The sequence below is a fragment of the Gopherus flavomarginatus genome, chromosome 7, assembly GCF_025201925.1.
Source record: "Gopherus flavomarginatus isolate rGopFla2 chromosome 7, rGopFla2.mat.asm, whole genome shotgun sequence".
In the NCBI taxonomy this organism is placed as follows: Eukaryota; Metazoa; Chordata; order Testudines; family Testudinidae; genus Gopherus; species Gopherus flavomarginatus.
This window is the reverse complement of record NC_066623.1, coordinates 79,578,653-79,603,790: the sequence shown is the minus strand read 5'-3', so window position 1 is coordinate 79,603,790 and position 25,138 is coordinate 79,578,653.

Sequence of the window (25,138 nt, the reverse complement as noted above, 5' to 3'; positions counted from 1 at the left end):
AACCTCCTGTGAAAATGTAACCCTAACATTCATGTGTTTAGATCTCTACATGTTCAAACACTGTAAGGGCCAATCTTGTCTTCAGTCACTCCTGCAACCCAGCCATTGGTGATTCCCGGGTTGGAATGAGGCAGAATTTGTCTCTAGGTAGGCCTGGCAGAAATGTAGATATGGAAGCCATAATCAGATGATCATTAATATATTTGTGTAAATTAAGAGCAGAATTTGTGTGATAGCTTCTGCCCCAGTTGCATACAGATCTCTACCAGAGGGACATATTCTGTGCTGCAAGTGTGAGCAGAAGATTGAATATTTGGCCACAAACTGGTAAGTTAAGCATGTGGATCTTCAAAGTAGAAGGATTTAATACTGAAGAAGGAAAGACTGGGAGCTCCTGGGAAAAATACTTTGTTAAAATGTTATGTGGAATTAGTTAGTTAGCTCTTCAGGCTAGGGGCCATTTACAAGCTGTCTCAAGGTAGAGACGTCCCTTACTATGCGTTTGTATGGTGCCTAGTGTAACGGGGCTTCCATCTCGGGTGAGGCCTCTACTCACTTCTATAATAGCAATATTTATTACCTGTACTGTGAGGCACCTAGCACACTTTTTGCTCGCTGTAAAATAATAATAACACAAACACATTGACTTTGGGGCGGGTTAGCTATTTCTAAAGACAAGCACGGAGATCTGCCACTTAAAGTCATTTGGGCCAATATGGACTTAATCACAAACTTAAAATGATGGAATTTAATAGGACATAAACTAACTCATTTACTACGTTTAGCTACATTGAGCCTAGAATGATTTCAATGGCTTAATTTACACACACTAGTAAGAATTTCTGCTGCAAACCAATGGGCTAGCACAGGTTCTTAAAATGTTCTTGCATATTTTAAATAGGTGGGTAATACTTTAAAAAATCCATTTATGACTCCAGGTATTCACTCATTTGCTAGTTTACATGAAGGTATTAAAGGATGGAGCTAACCAGCAACTATGGTGATTAAAATGACTTCCTCAGGAAGCTGGAATAACCAAGAATATCATGGCTCTCAGGTCAAAATGTAAAAATCCACCTATTCAGCCTTACTTTGTCACACCACAACATAGGATATGACTAAGCATTCATGGCTGAGAAGTGGAAGAAGAAGGAACAGAAATGAACTAAAGTAGATGTATTACCTATTTGTATGTTTCTACTCATAAAAGCTCTCTGGTACTATAGTGATGAGTCTAAGAGAAAATCTGAGATAGAAGAGAATAATCAAGAAGGACAAAGCTTCTTCAGATAGAAAAGAATGAACTTGACTCTTCACCTGAAACTCAAACCAACCCTAAGGTGAGTCCTTGGGAAGTTTCACTTCTGTCACATCAGTTTTGATTTTCTTGTGCCTATGCTCTCCCCTGGCTCTGGCTGCAGTCAGAAGTGGAAGCTTCAATATGCCATTTTTATAAACTCTCTTGGGAGCAGATATCCATGCGTTCATGATTGGGAATAGGGAGTACAAAAATCTCACAAGAAAGCTTGTCCTCATGAAGTTACCAGTTCAGAATGGCTGACTGAAGGAGTACTGAGAAGTTGTATACGCTTTGGGTAAATATCCCAGTTCTTGTGTTCTCAGTTGGGCTAGACTGGACCTCTGAGCATTTTGAGCTTTTCCCATCATTAGCAAGTACATCTTTAGGCCAGAGTTGTGTAGGGATATGTGCTTCTGGTTCCCATGAATCTCAGTGAAGTCCCATGTCTGGATTCAAGGATACAATTTAGTCTTTAGGAGTGAGTACCACGGACTTCAGTGTGACTTCGGGGGCTTATGGATACATGTGGATCAGACCCTAAAATTCCCAAAGATGCTTAATTTTAGGGCCTCTACTTGTATTTTTATGCATCCCAACACCCCACTGACAATCTGCATTTTTGGATGCGCAAGGTATGCATTTCTGACATGTTGTAGAGAATAAGATAATTTGCTAACAAGCAAAGCATGCCCTACACAGTGTGCCCAAATGCACACACTACCTAGTTCAAACCATGGGGGCCCAACTATGCACAGAAATTAGTATCAAGATTAAAAAAATATAATTAAGGGGAAAGGTTTTGTGGTTGCAACTGCACAATGATCAGTGGCATCAGAGTTAATTCTTGTATATAGTGCCTAAGTAGTGCTTTTTCCCCCATTCCAATAAAAAATAGGTTTTTATAAACAAAAGTTAAACAAAGAGAAGAAGGCAAAATGCCTTTTTGACTAATGCTGCAACCAAAATAGGGGCCTGTTTGTTTTCTCCAAATTCTTTTATAACACAAAATAGATGTTGGGCCACATTCTGATTTGGGTTATACCAGTGCAAATCCTGAGCTATTCCATTGAATTTATATCTGTGTGAGCAAGGGCAGAATTTGGCTCATCATCTGCAACCCTTGCGCAAGCAAAACTCCTGTCGACTCTAACAACAGTTGAGGGCGCCTAGCATTGGAAACTCTGAAAACCAGGCCACTAATTAAGGAGTCTAAATGTGCCTAATTTTAGGAAGATAAGTTTGAACGCTATTTGGACCAAAGGATTTAGTGCAGCAAGTTGCTGAGCACTTGCTATGAAGAGGTAGTTTTGAACACTTAACCTGTTTAACACAGTTGTGCCTGGCAGCGGGAGAGCTCTTATATTAGTGTTATAAGGACATGAAGAACTCATAGGAAAAGGGCTAGAGCTCATACAAAGGAATTATCAGACATTGATTTCAATCAGAGTACAGGTCACTCAGCACCTCACAGGGCTGGACCTTAACCCCGTGCTTTTAAGCACTAATAAAAGTTTAAAAGTGCTGTCTCTCTTCTCTCTCATTTTCCCCAGTATGTGTGATGACAACTTAGGAGATCATTAGGGGTTTCAGAGGTAGATTTGGGAGTGTTTTTGTATTTATTTGAAGTGCAAGGTATAATCTGAATGTTGGGTTCTCTCTCTGGGAGAAATTCACTCCACCTGCATAAAGTACTAGTATATTTGGGCTCTGTCGGATGGATCATCTATGAGACAGGGATGTGAAAACAACCCTCCTATATTGCCAGGGTATGAGGTTTCCACACAGTTCTCACTCCTCCCAACCTTTGTGGCAATTACTTCAGCTTATGGTCAGGAATAGCAGCCACAGTCTCTCTCAGGCCATTTATCTGCAGTTTGTCCTGGGCCACACCCAGTGTGGCCTTTCTTGCCAGTCAATGCAAGACCAGCATGGAGATCGTTTATGTGGCATATGGGCATGTCACTGTACCTCTGGCTAGCAGCTCAGGCCTTAGCCCCCTCTTCCCACCTTGGATATATGTCTCTATACAGAGCTTGATTAGTACAGAGGGCCTTAGCCCCACCCTCTGAGCAGGGTGAAGGTCACCCTCTAAAAAACTAATAATTCTGCATTAACAGATCAGCCATGGAGAAGGTAAATGTGTTATGACTATGGTTAGTGGGCATGACAGTGTTCTTTATGGTCTTACATTTTTTTTTATTTCTTATACTGTTATACATATTTTTGTATGTTTGTTCTCTTACATCATGGCTGGGCTTTTGGTGCTGGTATATTAAATCTGGCAAAGCCATTATGGAAGGGAACTAAAAAACAAAATGTCTTGAAAAATCACACTTACCCCTCAGTAATTTAATTTTGCAGGAAAAGGAAATCAAATAATTGTAAATTGATTACTATGAAATAAATTACAATTATTTACAAACATCCAAATAAATTTACTCATTTCAGGTTTCCAATGAATATGCAAATATACTCTTTAAAAACATGGTCATGTCTCTTGAGCTGCCCACTTATTTCTGTGTTCTTATTAGATGCTCCATAGTTTTTAGATCGTTATGGAGACATGCAGTAAATTTTATTATCTTAACCACAGCCTGCTGAAAATACTAAAAAGCATGCTGAATTAGGCACACAATTGACAGTTTTAGGAATGCAACACTGGCTCATCTTTTTAAAAATTTAGCCTCTAAAATCTAACAACTATTATGCTTTCAAAATCTACTTCCAATTAAGTAACTCTGTAACACCAACCATTAACTAAGGCCCTCTGCCCTGTTTTGCCTTTTCTGAGAAGAGAACTGCAATGAAACATCCCTGTTGATCACACATCCGTCCTGTGTGTTTTACAAAGTGTACTTGTTCAGCTGTCACGTTGTTTTGCAAAAGAAAAGTCGCTTGATATTGTTACTGACATACTAGTCTACTGTGGCATTTAATATTAGGCTCTATATAACTCACCAGAATGTCAGAACTATCTCTAGTAATCAAAATAAATGGAGAGCCTGAATAATGCATTTGTTAAATCTAAGTAACATTCAGTGGACATCTTCAAAGTGTTTTCCAAGTGAATGTGACTCAGGTGCAGTATTGATTGAGAAGAGAAAGACAGGTGGTTTTGATTCTGGTATTATAGCAACAAAGAAGGTTTTGATAATGCAACAATCATCTTTTGTTAATTTTCTGCAGTGCAATACAACTAGAATCAATTTTGAATTGCAGTACTTTACTGGAAAAGGTGATAATGGCAAGGACAACACAGCTCTGATACTAAGAATAAGCCATGATCTGCTTTAGATATTGTACTACACATACTGGTAAAAAGATATATACATATATACTAACACAGTATGCAGGAATCTGCTTTAGAATAAGAGTAGTAGCTCTGCATTCCTATTGGGAGATGCAAGAAAATGATACAGCATTCTGCAGACAGCAATAAGCAGCAAGAAACCTTTAAAGTGGACAAGTATCACTTCAGGATTATGAGGGAATTCACAGATAAAATAAAGAATAAACAGGCAAGTTTATGTCTTCATTAATATTTGCACGTGAATAAAAATGACAAGAGGTAAGAGAGGGTAAATTCACAATCAGTTTAATCCCTTTCTGAAAAATTCTAGATATTTCACAAAATTTTCAGAGCTTTATTGAAAATTTTTGTCTTCATGGAAAGTTACTCAGAGTGATGATAAAATAATGATTTTTTCCGGAAAAATCTATTGCTTCATGAGTTATTGAATGAAACACAAATCTAAGAGTGACAGCAGCTGGAGCTGGATTGGTCTCCTGTGGTTGCATCCAGTATATAAAATTTCATGGCTTTTCTAAGCAATTCAGTAATTTTCTTTTTTGTGGCTAGGTATTGCTGAATGACACTTTACAGAATGCAATCTAAACTGAGCAGAAAAGTTACTGCCAAAAAAATTGGGGAATTAATTTAGCTCAGGTACAATGGTGAATCACACTGCACAGCCAAATTGATGCTCATTAGGTCAATTAAACCTGGGCCTGAATAACCCTTTTGAGAAAGCTTTCACATTGGGATCCAAATTTTGTAACTGTCTTCTGTCTCTAGAACAGAGCTGTGGCAAGGCCTAGGCCTGTACAGCTGGAGAGAAACTTCCCAGAAAGCTCAGATTAAGGGGAGAAATTCCTCTCTATAATTTCAGGTTTATTCCAAGAAACTCCTTGTGAAATAAAAATACAAACTAAACCTAAACTTCCAACACTCTGTGTACATTCCATTGATGTGCTTAAATCTTTAACTACTAGCAAATAGACCATTCAAGCTCTGCCTCCACTATTTAGACAGCAGCCTCCTCTCCCTGCCCTGACTATAGCCCATCCTTTTTATAAATTGCTCCTGATTACATCAGCTCAGAGAGGCACTTTCAGCTTTGGAAAATCTCTGCTGGGATTTAACTCATAAATCCCCATACCAGTGTCTAGTTCAACAAGGTCTCTGCATAAGGCACCATTAGATGACCTTGGTCAAGTCACTTCATTGCTCTATGCCTCAGTTTCCCCACTTGCAAATTGGAGAGAATGATACTGACCTTTTCTGTAAGCACGTGGAGACCTACTGAAGAAAAGAACTACCGGTATATTATAGCTAGGTATTAATATTGTTATTGTGCAGGGTTCATTGTAGAAGTGTGGACCTGGCTTCTGGGCAAATCTTTCACACAGCAGTAGTCATAAGCAGCCTAGTAAAGAATCCTGGGGCTCCAGAGAACTAAATGGGTCCCATTTAGATAAGGGGGTACCACAGCAATACCAGAAGAAGAATGGGGGTAAATGAATTAATAAACTGTTCATAATCTGGTTCTGTACCTTCAGTGGATGTATTCTTTCAGCTGAAGCAGGCTAGTGAAACCTGAAAGCATCAAAAGCTGACTTTTTTACATACATAGGTACTTCAGTGTCCTGGTGAGAAAATAAAACTGATACTAAGCACACAAAGGGCCCCAATATCAGTTGGAATGTCACTATTAGTGCAATGCATTAAGGAAGATCTTTGTAACAAATCAGGTTCTTGAGTGTGACTTTCCCTTTCATGCAGAGAATGGACTGATTCGTTCCCCGAACAATGGAAAATTTCTTGTGGTCTCTGGAAGAGATTGCTCTGTTTGCTCCATTACTCACAGATCAGCGTGCCATATTCAGCAACAAAGGCAGGGGCTAAACTCATCTTATCTGTTGTCCACAATTTATGAAAAGATAATCTAGCTCGTAGGAAATAAGATGCTTGAATCATTTGCTGGTGAAAGTATTTCTCTGTCAGCATGGATTCAGCTTCAAATATGTCTCATACTGATCTGTGGACTGCTATTTTTATGCTATGTTGAGCTGTCTAGGAATAATTGTAGAGAAGTTACTGGATTTCTTTTACTACCTGAAAAATATACTTAACCTACACTGTCTAACTGTAACTTGAGTTGTGTTAAAATCCCTCTTTGGGCATGTCCAGCAATTTACCAGGGCATGAGCCAGTCTCTTCTTTGACAGATGACATCATTTGTCCAGGAGGGAAACTGAATTCTAGGTTCTGAGAGGGGAATATCATCAGTATGCTTTGTGCACATGACATTACTACACAGTGTTGTGAGGCTGATTCTTCTTAATTTTTTTGGCCATCACACTGTCATTGCTAGTGGATCATTAGCTCCAGTTTAAAACTGAATAAAACTTTTAATACTTAATCTGTTTAATGAAAGCTGCATCCAATACAAGACCTCCCTCTTTGACTATTGTGAAAAACTTTAAGAACTCAAAAGCAAAATGTCCAAGAGGTCAAAAAGGAGTTATCTGAAACTGTAAGCAGAATATTCACAGAAGGTGGAACACCTGGGGACCACAGTGCTCCATGTTAGATTGCTTCCTGCAGCCTGGTGATCTAATGTTTCAAAGCTGTGTCTGTTACGGTTTAAAGAATGAATGTCAATCTCAAACAGCCACGTGCAGTTGCTGAAGTTACTAGACAATATCTTTTCAGGATAACATCTGAAAACTGGAGGTAAAGTTATTTGGCCACATCGCTTCCAATGTGGATGAGTGGAACTCTCACAAAATAGTGGAGATATGACTGATTACAGGAGAATTGGACTTGCTCTATTGTCCTATTCAAACATTTACAGTGAGATTTGGAGACTAAAGAAAATTATTGCTAGGTATTGCCAGGAATCATTCTTCAAAGAAGTTGGGAAAAGTGCATAAAAAGCTGAATGTTGATTTTGTCAGAAAAAGTGAATCTCCACAAGCCAAATTCTGAATCTCTTACTCAGGTTAAACACTGCATTACTCTGTGCACAGTCCCATTGTAATAAGTGCTGCTACTCATAGAGTAAAGTACTAGTCACTAGGAATAAGAACATCAGCATCTGCCTCTATATGATTTATTCTTATGGTCAATTTCAGTATCATGGACATATTGTCTGCGTACAATAATAAAAGAGGAGTGGGTGTTGTGGTATACATGTGTGTGTGTGGGGGGGAGAAAGAGTGGGGTTTTGTATTGGTTTGCATTTTTTTAGAAAAAACTTTAAATATATTTGCTTTAAAAAATTCAGATGCATTTTGTTTTGCTCTCCTATAACTAAAAATGACTCAAACAATTTTCAACATGGAATTTGAAATAGGTGACAAATGAAAGCTAGAAAATCAGCTTTGATAATGGAATGAATGAGAGAACCTTAACTTAGTGGAGACGTGACCTGTTCCTTATTAGTGCAGTATGACATGCATAAAAATATACCATGAACACCAACAGAAAGCTCTCAGTAACTGGGAGCTATTATAGCAACTGGAAATAATGGCAACCAGAGGTAAAACTCCCACCTCAACTTGTTAAATCTCTTAAACTGCTCTACCGTAATTTTCTACTAATCCAGGAATCATTGTATGTCAGCACTGTGTGGCATTTTGGGCCTTCCATTATAATAAATTAAACATGAATTATACTGCATGGTTGTACAAGCTAATGTTTTTTTTGTAGTACTTAATGTAATGTGGTACCAACAGGACCTGAAGCTTTTCTTTCTTTGTCACTTTTTCACGGGGTTTATGTTATTTGGCAATAATCTGCTTTGTCAGATAAGTAGCACTATTCCTTAATCTTCAGACTGAGGTTTGGCCTTCTTTAGAAATATGTTCTCAGTAGTAGGCACTTTGCTATACCACAAAATGTACTTAGCTCAGCAGCTACAGCATTATATGGTACCTATTGTGAGTTATGCCAGACTAACCACTTAAGTTGTGGGGATTGATAACTATTAGGAACCTGATGAATGGCAGGTAGATTGCAGTGCTGGTACCACATCCAGGACCTGGGATGGGAGACTCCTACAAGGGTCTGAGTTTCAAATTCATTTAGACTACGGGCAACAGCTCTTGCTATTTTGTTTATTCACTACATGTGTAATTCACTGCGATACAAAGGGCTCACATGTCACCTGATGAGTGCTCACTGAAGTCAGTAGTATTCCCATTGACTGTGTTGTGCGTTGAATCAGGCCCATATGCTGGGATTTTCAGAAGAACCCATTAGAATTAGGCACCCAAATCTCTCAGAAATCCACTGGGTACTGGACAGCCAACCACCTTAAACTCTTTTGAAAATCCTTGCCATAATGTCCTATGAAGCCCCTTAAAGTGAAATTCCACAGCAAAGTGACTATGTTTAAAAACATCACCTTTTGCTCCCAGTGTGTAGAGTATTCAGAGCCCTATCTGCTAACTAAATGTTACTGTTTTTATTCCTGTTAGCCCTGCAGGACACAACACTGCTAAGAGAAAGGGAGCTGGATTCTATTCCACCTTTTGTATCTTTGGCAGAATTGTTTACCAAGCTCCTATGAGTTAAACTTGTGTAAACCCACTGAAAGTGCTCCAAATGCAAAGTGCTCCACTTAGGAAGGAAAAATCAGTTTCACACATACAAAATGGGAAGAGACTGTCTAGGAAGGAGTATGGCAGAAAGGGATTGTAGACGTCCGGCATTGGGGCTTGGCCATCTCAGGTGCAGCTGGGAGCCAGGGCGCCTCGCTACCGATGGCAAATAGGTCAGGGTTCAGACCCTTCAGCAGGGGTTGAACAAACAAATAGTCTATAAGCCCAGGCCCTGGGTCAGGGTGGGGCAATAAGCAGTTCAGAGCTCAGCCTCTTCAGCAGGAGTTGAGCAAACAATAGTCTTTAAGTCCAGTAGAAAGGCCTCCTCAGGCCAGCGAGAGGGGGAGTCTGCCACCCTTGGAAGGATGGCAGGGGGAACACAGGCCCTCCCACTCCACTGCGTTCCAGCCCGGGGCCCTAGCAGTGGCCAAGACTCGCTGCTGTCAGTGGGGATCCTGGCCGCAACACACTGACATTGGTTCAGGATCTCCGGGAGCCAAACCGGGGTCGGCTACCCCTGGGCCACTTCCGACCTCCCCCTCTCTGGGTACCTGTGTCTCACCAGCGTCTTCCGGTGGGTCCCAGACCATAGATTCCTCAGGATACTGGGCACGGGGAAGCTCAGGCAACTCCTCAGGATACCGAGCACGGGGAAGCTCGGGCAGTTCCTCAGGATACCGGGCACGGGGAAGCTCGGGCAGCCCCTCAGGATACCGGGCACGGGAAAGCTCGGGCAGCTCCTCAGGATACCGGGCACGGGAAAGCTCGGGCAGCTCCTCAGGATACCGGGCACGGGGAAGCTTGGGCAGCTCCTCAGGATACCGGGCACGAGGAAGCTCGGGCAGCCCCTCAGGATACCGGGCACGGGGAAGCTTGGGCAGCCCCTCAGGATACCGGGCACGGGGAAGCTCGGGCAGCTCCTCAGGATACCGGGCACGGGGAAGCTTGGGCAGCCCCTCAGGATACCGGGCACGGGGAAGCTTGGGCAGCCCCTCAGGATACCGGGCACAGGGAAGTTCGGGCAGCTCCTCAGGATACCGGGCACGGGGAAGCTCGGGCAGCTCCTAAGGATGCCAGGCGGGAGCTCGGCCACCCACGTCTGTTCTCTTCAGCGACCGGCCTCCAAGTGAGCACTGGGGCTGGGCTTTTATACTTCCTGTCCCGCCCCTGGACTTTTAGGGGGCAGGAACGGGTGGCGGTGGCTCCACCCACAGAGGTGGCTGCAGTGGCTCAGCCCTCTCAAGTGCAGCTGGGAGCCAGGGTGCCTCGCTACAGGGATCTAGGGGTTATAGTGGACCACAAAATAAATATGAGCCAACAGTGTGATGCTGTTGCAAAAAAAAGCAAACATGATTCTGGGATGCATTAACAGGTATGTTGTGAGCAAGATACAAGATGTCATTCTTCCGCTCTACTCTGCGCTGGTTAGGCCTCAACTGGAGTGTTGTGTCCAGTTCTGGGCACCGCATTTCAAAAAAGATGTGGAGAAATTGGAGAGGGTCCAGAGAAGAGCAACAAGAATGATAAAAGGCCTTGAGAACATGACCTATGAAGGAAGGCTGAAAGAATTGGGTTTATTTAGTTTGGAAAAGAGAAGACTGAGAGGGGACATGATAGTAGTTTTCAGGTATCTAAAAGGGTGTCATCAGGAGGAGGGAGAAAACTTGCTCACCTTAGCCTCTAAGGATAGAACAAGAAGCAATGGGCTTAAACTGCAACAAGGGAGATTTAGGTTGGACATTAGGAAAAAGTTCCTAACTATGGTTAAACGCTGGAATAAATTGCCTAGGGAGGCTGTGGAATCTCCATCTCTGGAGATATTTAAGAGTAGGTTAGACAAATGTCTATCCGGGATGGTCTAGACAGTATTTGGTCCTGCCATGAGGGCAGGGGACTGGACTCGATGACCTTTCTAGGTCACTTTCAGTCCTAGAATCTATGAATCTATGAAAGCTGAATTTGTTTGTGGTGGGCACAAGTGACATTAAGTAACTTGAATTAGTCTTCTGTACTGAGCATAAGTAAGTCTTAAGCCCCATGTGCTGCAAATAGGTATGTGGTTGAAGAGTCATGGGCTGAAGTGCAATCCTTGCATAGCTACATGCTTTCCTCTTTGACCTTATGCCTGTTACAAGGGTGCAGTAGGTTAGCTATCATGGAGCAGCTCTCATTAATGCAGGATCAGATTTTCCTCTATTATCCATCTAGCTTGTCACTTTTTACCTTGTGCTTATCTGTAAACAGTAGTTATAGGTTTAAATTATACCCATGGGTCCAGACATGATTTCACAATGGAAACCTATCTCCACAGTGGGCCTAATCCAAACTCTCCAAAGTTTGAGGAAGTTGAGGTTCACATCCAGACTTTGAACCCTACACCAATTTTTGGGAGCATTCCCATATAAGTCTTTGGTGTGGACCAATATAAAGATATGAAGCATTAATCCTAATTTAGGCTTGATCCTACAAAGACTTACAAGTGGCCTTAAAGTTAAACGTGTATGTGAGGTTTTACACTCTTAGGTCTGGATCTTTGCTCAGGCATAACTCTAATAAATAAAAAAACAACATAAAATAAATATAAATAAAATTAAATTAAATATAAAAGAAAAGGTAAATTGGGGCACAATGTAGAATCAGAATCACCATGTAAAGTCCCAATATCTCTTGAATGATCTTATGAAAGAATGTCGGCACTATTTCATTAGAAGTGCAGCCCAAGGAAAGCTGTGCGACTTTGCTGGTATTAGCTCGTGCTTTGCTTTCCAAATCTTTTTGTTTTCATTATTGTCAAATAACAGAGAGAGGTGAATTCTAGCTTAAAAGCCAGTTTCCTCTGCTAAAGCAAGTGTTATCCCTAAGGTCGAGGATTGTCTGAATCAATAACACACCAATCTCACTAGTCCCATTTAAATGGTGAGTCAGTTCACATAATCCAACTGTGTCACCTGAAGAAGAATGGTTTATATAACACTTTGCTATCATCTACTTTTTAGAACTTCTTAGTTGTAAATTATTGGCTATCAGTCTATCATTGCATCTATAGATCTTTACGCACTGGCAATTTTTTTTTATGTTGTCAAGTATTTTTGATACACATTTATTTTCAAGCACCATTTAGAAAATATTAACTAGAATTGCTGCATCTACAGAAATTATAAGCCCCTTATTCCATTTCCGATTAACAATTGTATTCCAAAGGCAGTGAAAACCAACCCCTCCAAAATCTACAATACAGCTCCTTCATAACATAAAACAATTTATCTCAGATGGAATCCTAAATTTTAAAATGAACTCTGTATACCAGGCAGATAGCACTTTTTTAATTTGATCATATACTTTGGTAAAATATACCAAAGATATACAGGAAAAAATATTACTATATAGTTACACATGCCCAAGTGCCACAATAGGCAAAATCCCATTCTCTACTATGATGGCACACAAGAGCTTGTTCTGCAACACAAATAGAAAGGCAGGCTCATGTCATAGTACTCAAGAGAGTACCAAGAGTTCAGTACACTTAACACTCTGGCCTGACTGCCACAAGATGAAGGGAATGTAATCTTCAAATTAGGGCACTTTCAGAAGCCCAGCCAGTAAGAGGACATGCTGCTCTGGGCAGGATGCACTGACTGGCAACAATAGGCATGGACAAAGATTCTACTCAGAGGAGCAGTAGCCAGCATTGCACTGCAACTAGTGGCCAGCACAAAGTCCTTTTTATGCAGCTGCCTCAGGATAGGACAGTATTTTGCCCAACAGCAGGTATGCGACAAGTGGAAGTTCTAAATCCCCATCAGCTAAATGGCACTTTAAAATTAATAATGAGGGTGGTGGAGGAGAATTTAAAAAAATAATGTAAATGATATTCTGTGTACAGTACATTGATCCTGCATACTTCCATGTGCTAGTTAGCATTCGAGTCCATTTCTGTATTTCTTGATTAATTTATTACTGGACTTAATAGACAAATCTGTGGAACTTGGTGTGTAGACAAGGTTTCAGTATATCCAGTTGTCCAGAGTCTTCCAGGAAAAATAAGATAATGCAAAAATAAGCAGAAAATGAAAATAACGAAAACAAAGGAAAACAAATAACCTCTCCGCATTTGTACATCATTCGTAAAGAAGTACAAAAGCCACAAAGCCACTTTTATTATTATTTTTCAGGTCATCTTTAAGAATTTCACAAAAATGATGGCTTCAAAGTTTCATTTATTCATGTTATTTATCTAAAAGCAGAATAGCTGTTAGCAAATAGTCATGATACTCTAGTCTACAACAAAGTTTACTGCCTGTGACTCCTCCCACTTACATTGACATTTTCTAGTAGCTTACTACTGTCTTGTTATTTATATTCACATTTTCTCTACAATTGCTTTGAAACACAAATGTGAATTGAGATAACATTATATTATATCTAGGCCCGCTGATCAAATGTAGAAAATTATACCCTAATAGAAGAATGACTTGATGAATCAATGCTCTTTCCAAACACATTTCAAATTTGGTTTTAGCTGACTATGTGTTGCATCTACATTATCAATAGAAACAATGTATGGTGAAGTAAACTAAGATAGGGAAAAAACTACCCAACTGGTTTGCATTGTTTTCAGGATTGTTGAACTGGGTTAAACAACTCCAGCGAGTGAAAGGGTGAGGGAGAGTGTGAGCTGTTTTGTATCAGGAGTTTATAGTGAGGAAAGACCTTTGAACAGATAGCACTTAAAATGGCAACACAGTTTTCATATGTTGATACTAACAGGATTTAAATATGTATATTAAAAGGATATAAACCTAGCTAGAATTTAAGTGAGACATTATTGAAATGACTAGTTGTAGCCTCTCCTTCATGCAAAATACTACACACTTAGGAAGGAATCATCAATTGCACAGATACAAAATGGGAAATGACTATCTATGAAAGAGTACTGAAGAAAAGGATCTGGGGTTTAAAGTGGATCACAAACTAAATATGGGTCAACAACCTAACACCATTGCAAAAAAACGAACATCATTCTGGAATGTATTAGCAGACATGTTGTAAGCAGGATACAAGAAGTAATTCTTCCAATCTACTTAGGGAAGCATACTAATAGGTTTAAAGTCAGGATAAGTTTAATAGAGTTAGAGCTGGATCTCTGAAGGAGTTTTGCATTAAAAGCTTTTAGAGGAAAACCACCTGTTGCTGCTTTGTTTCGTCTGTCTGGGACTTCTAATGAAAGCTGTTAGAAAGGAGTTTTAATGTAGCTCTACAATATTAGTGGTTGAACAGTGAAACTCAGAAGTTAGCCTGCAAGGGGTAAAACACAAGTTTCGAACCCATCCATGATTCCCCACCAGATTCAGAAGGACCCACCAGTATTACCTGGCACCAACCCCAGCAGGCTCCCTTTCTCCACTTGACACTGGGAGCTGCAGCTGGCAGGGGCCTTTGCAACCTCTGGACATCATTGTTCACACAGCTCTGAAACTTGGACTCTTATCTTTTGAAAATCATTCGCTGTATTACCATTGGGTGATGAACTATCTTCTTCTCACTCCTTTCCTACTGATGCAACAATTCACCTGCCCAACCTCACAGCTGTGCTGGCAGAAGAGTTAAATAGGGACTTTTAAACAGAGAGAACTCAGAATAAATATCATTGCTAAATTAGGCATGCTGGCCTTCCCTACCAGTATAAGATAGTGGAGCCGAGTCTGGAATGAGATCCACATCCTATAGGCTGTTGTATTGCAACAGTCAGCCAGTGGGATAGTTCCTCTTAGAGACAGGCACTCAGTAGGTAGTCCTGGTCCCAGCTACAGGCTCCTAGGTTGGCTGGCATTTGATAATAGTAAGCAACGCAAAAGAAGGCCTCGTCATTGATATTTATTATTCAGATCACATTTAGTTAGAAAAATATATATTTGTAACATATTCAGATTAGTTTCTATTCCTACCTTAGACTATTCTAGGACTGTTTATGTTTTGTGAAATAACTTTTTAAACAAGTGCCGAGTTTTTTAGAACCTAGAATATTTGATGTTTTCCTCCCTCTATAAAACCCCTGAAAGATAAACAAGAATGGAAGAATTAAGATGTTTTGGGCATAACAAGCCTCAGTACCAGTCTACTAATGGTACGTACCATATGAACACTTTAGCCACCATTTGTCTGGCTTGTGAAGTCTACAGAAGCACTAAAATTGGGAATTTAATTTAAAAATAAAACAATTATGAGATTATTTTGTCTCAGGCTTTACTAATTGAGTTATTACTAGATTTTGTCAACAGCAGATTTGCCCCAGTGTAAGAATGAAAATGACATTAAAAAGCCCTTTAATCTATTGAGAAATCAACACGCTATGGACTGTTTAATAAAGTCTTGCTAGTTTATCATAATAAGAATCATTATTGGGAGCAGTATGGGGAAGAGCATAAAATCTTCTTGATTTGCAGCCTGCTCGAAATCATGATGGCTTTGATGGCTGATCAGCTTACAAAAACCACAAATATCACTGGATCCAGATGCCATCCTGAGGAACAGAAGGCTAAACCCCAGATGTTTACTATTGATATATCTTGAGGTGTTGTCTATTGTCCAATTAGACAAAAACTAGGATAAGCACATTTTCATGTGTGAGCTTCATACCATATAAGGCATGAAAGGTCAAAGTTAGCAGGAAAAAGCTATTTACCATTCAGCTCTAATTTACCTTATACATTATTAAATAATCCCCTATGCATTTCCATCTTTGATAGTCTTGTGGTATGAAGTGTAAGTCAATGGATAAGATAATTGCAATAAGCAGAAATGGTGTTTAATGCACTGGACACTTTCAATAGCAAAGTAGTTCTAATTAGTGTTGGTAACTGATTTGACAGCAGTTTCCAGAGCACCAGAATAGTTCCTCATTTGTCAAGTGGGTCTGAAGCTTATGGCAGCTTTCTGATCCTTTCCCTTGCTGCAGGACCTGAAAGCACCTTCAAAAAGCTTTCTCTCATTGATCTTTAGTCAGATGCTGACTGAAAGGCAGATGGCTTTGCCAGAAAGAAGATAGATAGATGCTGCAGCCACATGAAAATGTCACTTGCTTAATGAAAAAGGCACTTGTTCATAACCTCTGCACACACATATACACACACGTGCACACACACGCAGAGGCATAACAATCACCAACCCAGAGAGGTTATGTAAAAGGGTACTTTTTATTAAGCAAGTACAAGTATGTACATGTGTGTTCACTGTAGACTATATATCAAATCATGTGTGATTTGTGTGTCATAGATATGTGTATGTATCTATACATAATTACATGCACATATGCAACACACATTACACACAATCTGATAATATACCATGGAACCTGGAGCTGCATTAATTTCTCCCTTCCAGACTTTTCATTGAATATTAGACATGCCAAGCAACAGATAAAGCAAACCATTGTTTCTGAAATGCCATAATTTGTTTTCCTTGTCTCTGATTTTTCTTTTAACATATTGATAGTTCACTTACCCCACCATCCTCTGAGGGTGGACTGAGTAAATGATAGTGTGTTAGATAAAGAGTAAGTATCTGAAGAGTATGCCGTGTCAAGAAAGTTCATAGCAGTTTTCATTGCGTTACACATATTTTATAGCCATCATTAAATAATTCAATATTGTGGTCGGCTATGGGCTAAACTATAACAATTTACAATGTACCTCAGCTATAGCACAAGGGCATTAAAAGCATTTATGAGCTGGGGGGTAATGTATTTCTCCTGAAAACTTTAACGTCATTTGTAACTCCTCAGGCAAGTGCCAAGAACAGCACCTCCACAGAGGAAGTGTCAGGTCTGGGTAGCAGAGCCTGTACTGCGATGGTACAACTGGAATTTCTGAAATGTGCATTATGTGAATCCTAAACTTTCTGATTTTGAAGATCTCCAGGGGTGGCAACTGACCAGGCAATCCATCCTCACTTAATATGTTTAGAACTCCCTGGTACTGGTGAAATTCAAAGGGAAATGGGAAAGAAGCACAAAAGGAATGGTCTCATATATGGAACACAGGCTGTTATCCTCATTCTGGGGCCACAGGTACAAGTCTGTTACCTGCACAACACAGGGCAAGCTAAATGCTGCTCTTAGGGCAGCTGCCAACGTCCATGAGGCTGTTCTGGCAGCCAGGGATCAGCTGTACACAGGGGCATCTTGGACACACCCCTTTTTTCCTGGTCATGCCCCTCCCTCACATTGGTGGCCTTCTAGGGTTTCATAGAAGCTACTACAGTGGCCCTAAGACACCAGAGATTTCCTGGGAGAATCCTCCACTAGCCACTTAGGGCAAGTTTTGGTCTGCTTTGCATCACTGAATTTGCACATTCAAGATTTAATACATTCCTTAGGCTCACTATTTGTACTACCTTTGCTGATTCCTTAATTTGAAATAAAAACAAGCAGAAGTGAAAAATGACATTGTTTGGTCTTTATATATGGTCAAAAATAAAGAAATTGGGAACTGTACAACAACCAACAAAGAAAAAAATAATGATCAAGTGTCTGTTAGGGAGAGAAAACAAGACATTCATGTAGCATTTTGCATCCAAAATAAAACACAAGATGGCAGTTACCTTACAGCAGGCAGGCAGCATCTCTACATTTAAATGTACAGTACACTGAATAACAACATCTCCTTTCAATTAGAAAGCTACATACAGAATCTCACCAATCATTTAAAATCCACAGGCCTGATCCTGATCTTGCTTACCACCTGGAATTACACTGCTGTAAAACTTATGTGAATTTCGAATTAGGCCCTATGATACTAAGAAAAGAATAATCTAAACAAACATCTAACAGAATAGATGGTGATGATCTTCGCAAGGGTTGGTTTAGGGAGAAGATTTAATGACTTACATATGATGTGACTACTCAGCAGTTCACAGGATTAGGGCCATCATGCATAATTAGGAGCGCTTATGCACTCCAGATTTCTATAGGTATAACCTTATATCTTGTAGGTTTTGAAGCCACAACCAAGGATAGACATGCCCTCTTGCCCCCCCACTTCTTCCCTTTCCCCCCAAACACACAATGTGCAATTCATAGACTTTTAAGCACTTTGTCTGAGCACGGAGGATAATAATGACAGTTCATTTTCACATCTCAGTTACACTTGGGTAAATGTATAGTAACTCCATGGAAGCCAATGGATGTGCAGCAATGCAATTCTGATCAAAATCTGTTACTCTGTGTACAAAAGTAGTGGAGTGAGAAAACAATTGGTTAAGCTCCTAGTCAATTCATTTCGCTACTCCTGTGATGTATATACAGAGATATGGGAACTTTGGGGTTGGGGAGAAGGGCAATATTGTCTTTATTATCGATGCACTTTACTTTTGTTGAAATCATAGGTCTGATTCTTAGCTACTATTATGGCACTATAAAGAGCTCTAAAGTAGGTGCAACTAATTTATGCTTACCTTAAGGCCTATTTACACTGGCATAGTGAATAAAGTGGTCCTAAGATAAATGAGAATCACGCCCCACCTATCTATAAAGGTGACAATTCCCTCAGTCTAATGTGAATGTTGTTGTAAATATTATATAAGATTTGACTAGCTAAAATAATACAATAATTTCAGTTCAATAGACTAGGTTATACTGACAAGTTCCCACCATCTTTTCAAGAAAATAGAGATCATAAAAAACTTGCGGAGAGGATTTTAATCAGTACAATATAGATCACAGGGAATATGGACAAGATTGAGTCAGAACGTGAGTCAGAAATAATGTAGAGTAAGCACTAGTAGGATAAGCAAGTATGAGCTTTTTATCTGATTAGTGCTTACATGTTAAATTAGTAAAATGGTTTAGGCTCTTCTTGCAGGGTGGAATTAAAGTGTGCATGCTGTGTGCCTGCCCCAGCTGAATCTCTCATGTGACTTCAAGTGAGGACTCTTCCTTTTCATCTATTTGCTTCCTGGACTCAGGAAAATCTTGGTTTCGACACAGCCATCTTTGTTTTTTTCCTGGCAACCTTACAGTTCAAATGATCTATGATTAATTCACTTGGTGGGGAGGAAAGGAGCATTTAATAAATGAGAAAATCAAGATTATTTGACTTACTTATGTACTGTAATGCATTCCTGGGTGAAATCTTACCCACATGATATCTGATTAGCTAAGTTTGACAGGGATGGGAGTTCCACACGATGGTGGTGATGAAAGGAGCAGGGGAAGCAGGGCCCTGTAATCGCAGATCCTCCAGCCCAATGCCCACTCCTCCCAAACCTGTCTATGCCTCACCTCTAAATTCCACGAGGGCCAGATGATGCGCCTGTTACTCATAATGATGAGAAACTATTGAAGTCAGTGTTATTAAAGGCCCTTAAACCATAGTGCTCAATTACTATGCAGGTGCTCAGACACCATGGTGATGGGCATGATACGAGAACCTGAACAGAACAGCATAAGTGCTCACCAATATGAGTATGGTCCATGCAATGAGGTCCTGAGCAGAGAAGCGGTGGAAATACATGAGGAGTTGATGTCCACAACACACAGGAATAAAGACTCCCTTGCTCCAGCAATTCTGCAACACTACTGCTTCTGCTCCCCTGGTGCTCTCAGAGCCTTCAGAGGAAGGGCCAGGATTTTGCTTGTGAAGCACACCATTGTTAGGGGTTTCCATTCTGGGTACTCAAGGACAATATAAGTATATTGGCTTCAATATGGCTTGCAATAATAGGGTATCAAAAGTAAATTATTGTTTTCCTCTTGAAATTTACACTTTACTTTCCTAAATCTGATCCTGAATATTGTATGGGTCTGTTTTGTGAATTTACCAAATAACTTCCATGCATAATTCAGAAATGCTATTTTCTTCTGATGTGCAAGGCTTTCAGAAGTAGAAGGCACCATGGAAAAAGAAGCTATGCATCAGGGGAAAGATTGTATAATGGACTTCACTGTTCTTGCATTTCATTTTTCAAGAATCATTGCAGAATATTAAATAGGACAAACAAGGCAAGCCTACTGAGAAAGCTAAAAAAGTGCATCATTATTTTAACAATTTTTAGGATGCCCTTTTAAAGATGAAATCAAAGGTAATGTGCTTGAAATGAGGCTTCTCCCCCAGTCTCTTTTATCTATGTTATATTTCAGTTCTATTTTCCATACCTTTTTCATTTAACCCTCTTATTGACTTTTTATATCCCTTTTCCTCAGACCGCTGCCTTCTTGCTCCCATTCCTGCTCTACCTCTCAATTATTACTACTTTACCTTAGCACTTGTCCTTTTGTCATTTGATCCTTTATTGACTTTTGCTCTCAGATCCTTTTTATGTGTCTTCCCTATGAGCCTCTCTCTCCTTTTATCAACTAATGCCCCATACTTTCATAATAATTTTTCTCTAAACAATGGCTCTCCAGTTTCTTTGTCACTATAGAGCTGTTATGAATATTAATGGCCTCCTGCAAGGGCTATTATTTGTGGTAAAGAATGCTGATCTTTGATCTGTGGCTTTTGCTTGCATATGCTAGTATGTCTGCAGTTAGGGCTTGGGTCTCTTTTATCTTTTGTGCACAAGATTCCTTTCCTCGTGTCCATTGCTGCCTTTTTTTTTTATAGAGTTGGAAACTGTGGAGGACCTTTAAGTATTTTTCTTTACTAGGTAATCGTTCTCGTACTGGCACAGTCTATGGTGATTTCTATCCTGATTCTGTGCATTCCCTAAAGGCAGTAAGCAATTCAGGTGGTAGTGTGTAATTTGTTTTGTACTGTGGAATTCCTGCCATGCCTATATGTATTTAGACCACAGGCAAACCAATAAAGTTGTCATAGAAACAAAGCATTTCATGAATAAATCAATTCATAACAAACTTGTAAACTTCAAAGAACCCACTGTGCTTTAAGAACACATCCATTACACATACAAACTAACCATGTTTGTAATGAACAACATACACATATTATATATGTCCATTTTTTGTCCTGTTGGGCATCTTTTAAATATTTCTTAATGCTTTCTTGAACAGTATGTGTCTCTGCAGAGTGTAGGGATGTTTTCAGAAGCTGGCATGATAATGCAGCAGCAGGAATTTTTTGTTTCTTTTTTGATGTTCAAGTTGGAGGATTTGGGATTCCAAACAGTAAACACGAACTGCGTGTTCTGCAAGCCAGCATGGGCTGGAAGAATCAGTGTGGTAAAATTTTGATCATGTTCAACACAGGAGGACTTTACCTGCTGTCCATGCAACTAGGAAAAAATACAGAGTTCATGGAAGCATGATAATAGAAGTGTGCAAAAATATAGAGGAGAGTTAACAAGCCAGGTTACAGAGAAGAGATGGGGAAAATTCTGTCTTAACTTATGCCAATACAATCTCACTGAAGTAAATGCAGCCCTCTGGGTATAGTTGATGGCAAAATCTAGCATTATACGATCCTGATATTTCATTGTTTTCCACCTTATGTATTCACTTACATCTGTACAAAGAGGGTGCAAAATGCTACCAGATCAGAATGCAGGGTTTTACATTCAATTAGCAGAAGTGTAAATGACTACACAAGCTACAGAGCAGTGAAAAATCCAGTCCTATGGTTTTTGGATTGTGTTAGTTCTCTGAAGTCTCAGAGAAATTCTTGAAATATGTTTAGTAGGTACAATTTAAAGATTTTTATCTGAATTAGTTTGACCAGTAAATTCTAAATATATAGGGTACAATCCACAATCCATTGAAGTTAGTGGAAAGGCTGTCATTGACTTCAATGGGCTTTGGATCAGGTCCATAATGGAGTATAGCTCTAGAACCAATAGCATCTTAGGCCCAATTGTTTCACCCTTATTTACAATGAACAGCATTTTAGTACATGTATAGTCTCGTTGACTTATATGGGACAACTTATGTAGTAAGTTGTTACTCACTGTGACTTAGTGTAGCACAAATGGCCCATTAACTATCAATAAAAAGGCAAAAGATTACTTTTTAACTATACTCATTATACATTTACCCATTAGTAAGGGGAAGAAGAACCATGCAGGTCCTATAAAACAGTAAAAGTGTAAACAAAGGCAAGATAAACAATATTCACTACTGAAAAAAGTTCAAATGCTCTATGAATGTCATTATCTGCCATAGAATCAATACTGAATGAGTTGATTTTTAGCTTAAAACACTCTGAATATCCACCTTTAAGGACCAAGAGAAAAATGAGCCATTACACACTTGATTATCCACTATAACTGCTACACACCATATTTCTGCTGAAATTGCATATTATGACATCATATACTAGGTACACTGAATATCCAGCAGCAGCTATGGCATGTTGTTCCATTGACATTTTGTTAAAGGCTGCACTGCTTTCACACATCATTTTAAAGGGGAATGGTAGAGAAAAATGAAAACTGAGCTAATCACAGGAATAAGAGTTAAAACTACACATTTTAAAACTCTCTTTCCTTTCAAGAAATCCTGCAGGTGCTGTTCAATGAAGATATCCCATCACAACTACTGTTATTTGCATGGGTCACAATAAGACTTCCAGTATGTATGATGTTATATATTGGGATATTTTCAATTGACCAGAAAATTCCAAGGGGAACTCACGCAGTGAAAAAAGATCTTAAAACAATTAGTTGATGTATTTCTCTGTATCTCTCCACAAACTCTATGTTTAAGTAGGCAATACAGAATTCAATGTACATTTTTGTATGTTTGCAGGGTTGTTGTAACCATGGTAGTCGCAGAATATGAGAAAGACAAAGTGAGTAAGGTACTATCTTTCAACAGACTAACTTCTGTTGCTGGAAGAGACAAGCTTTTGAGCTGCACAGAGCTCTTCTTCAGGTCTACATTTTTGTATTGTAGTTTAAATTATTTTTAAATGGTCACAGTGTATAAGCAAGAAATCTATGTCTGCAAATATGGATTAAATGCATATGAAGAATGCAGCAAAACTCTGATACATAAACCATCTTCTCTTATATTTGCCAGTACTTATTTAATCTCTGTGCATTACAGGTATGTTGTTTCCATATAATAATGCATTATCAAATCAGGATCCTTTAAATTTGTGCTCCGTAACATTCTTCTCAAACAATTGTATCTCCTGGTTCCTCTGATTATTTTATGACTCCCCTTCCTTCTTGTCAATACAGATTAAAGGTAACATATACTGCTGGGAACAAACACAATTTTCCAGCAGCAGCATTTGTTTTCCTTAATAATTAACAATTGCTGCTGACTAACCTTCTTGTATAAAATGTGCCCCTTCTTGAAAAGGAGCGGTCGCAGGTTAGAACATCTCACTTGGGATGTCAAAATAAGAAGTGTGATTAAAGCATTAAAGATTTAGAGGTTGACATTAAGGGATGAAAGGTGGAATTACAGTAAATATAAAACTGTTCAACATTAAATGGAATGTGTTGCATTTGAAAGTCTTTCAAAGTGCTAACATTTCAGCATTAATTATTAATAGAATCTGACAGCTCATTTTTAATTTGAGTCTAATGACAAGGTTCCTAAAGAGATAACTACAACACAGAATATCACAGGGTTGGTGCAGCTTTTTTAAGGCCATTTACATTTCTGAGGCCTTAACCTGGGAAGACATTATAAAAATAATACCTATTTTAAGAATGTAACAAAATTATTGGGAAAACCAACCTACCAATGTTTTATTGTATTCATTATCAGAATTCTGTTTAGTAGGACTCCTTCTCTGCCCCTGAGTTTTTCCCATTTTGCCTTTTATTTAATGGGGTGTATATGATAGTCCTCTACCCCATTCTACATATGAAAGCAGACAGAGTCCAAGTTTAGTGGAACTCTGCTGGGAAGCCCTGGAGGGAGGCAAATCCCTCGCCGAGAGCCATAATAGAGATAGGCCTCCATGGTCTTTTCCAACAGGGACTGAAGGAGCTGAATGTGAGGGTGAGCTGTTTGCTGCAGAATAATCCCTGTGAACATCTGAGTTCATGTCCCTGAAGCAGCAGGGATTCCTCTGGAGCTGTCTCTACAGCTGCTAGTGCCTGACACAAATCCCTTGAAGTCAAGGAGAATGTTTCTATTGACTATGTTGGACTTTGGATGATAACCTACTGGGCAGGTGTAGAGACTTTACCAATGGTAGAATGGCTCCTGCTGGAGCCTTCTTGCCAGATGGATTGGGGATGGAACAGGAACATCTCTCCCTCTGTCTCCATGCATCCACTGATTCCCTTCCCCTCAGATCCTGTGGACCTGTGAGTCTGGGAGCCTGAGCCCCTGCCCAATCTATAATTTCAAAATCCATCTCACTTAAGGGATCATTTCTCAGCTTCTTTGTTCCCTTCCCTCCTTCCTGGGACTCTCTCCATAGGAAAGGGATGATCTAGCTTCAAAGTTTCTCAGTAGTGGACTTTGAGTTTGGAAATTCTACTCTTGGGTGACAGTACATCTTTCTCTTACTTTCCCCAACCCCAGCCCCACCCAGTCGTACTCTCTCTCTCTCTCTTTCTCTCTCTCTCTCTCCTGCACTCCAGGTATTCCACACCCATATGTCACTTCTTAACCTATCTGCTAGCATTTGTTTGGACGACTTGAGGCTAAGTAAATTGTCTCTTATGATCCCTCAACCTACTGGATCTAAAAGGAACAGCATTGTAAATAGAGCTCAACCCTCCATCTGTCTGGACATTTCAAACTCAAAGAGTTTGAGCAGATTTCAGATGCCCTTAGAAAGATTCCATAGTTTTATTACAAATATTTCCATTAGCATTCCCCTATTACCTCTTTTTTTGAAGATGTTTATGAGAGAATCAATGATAAAAACCAAAATGGACATTTAAAAGCACAAGACCTTTCTCTTATTGATTGATTGATTGATTGGTCCCATTGCCTCTTGAGGTACTGTGCCCAGTGGAGGAGATGATTCAATAACAACTAATGGTAGAGGCATTTTACACAGAACGTAAACTTGATGGGACTGAGTCTCC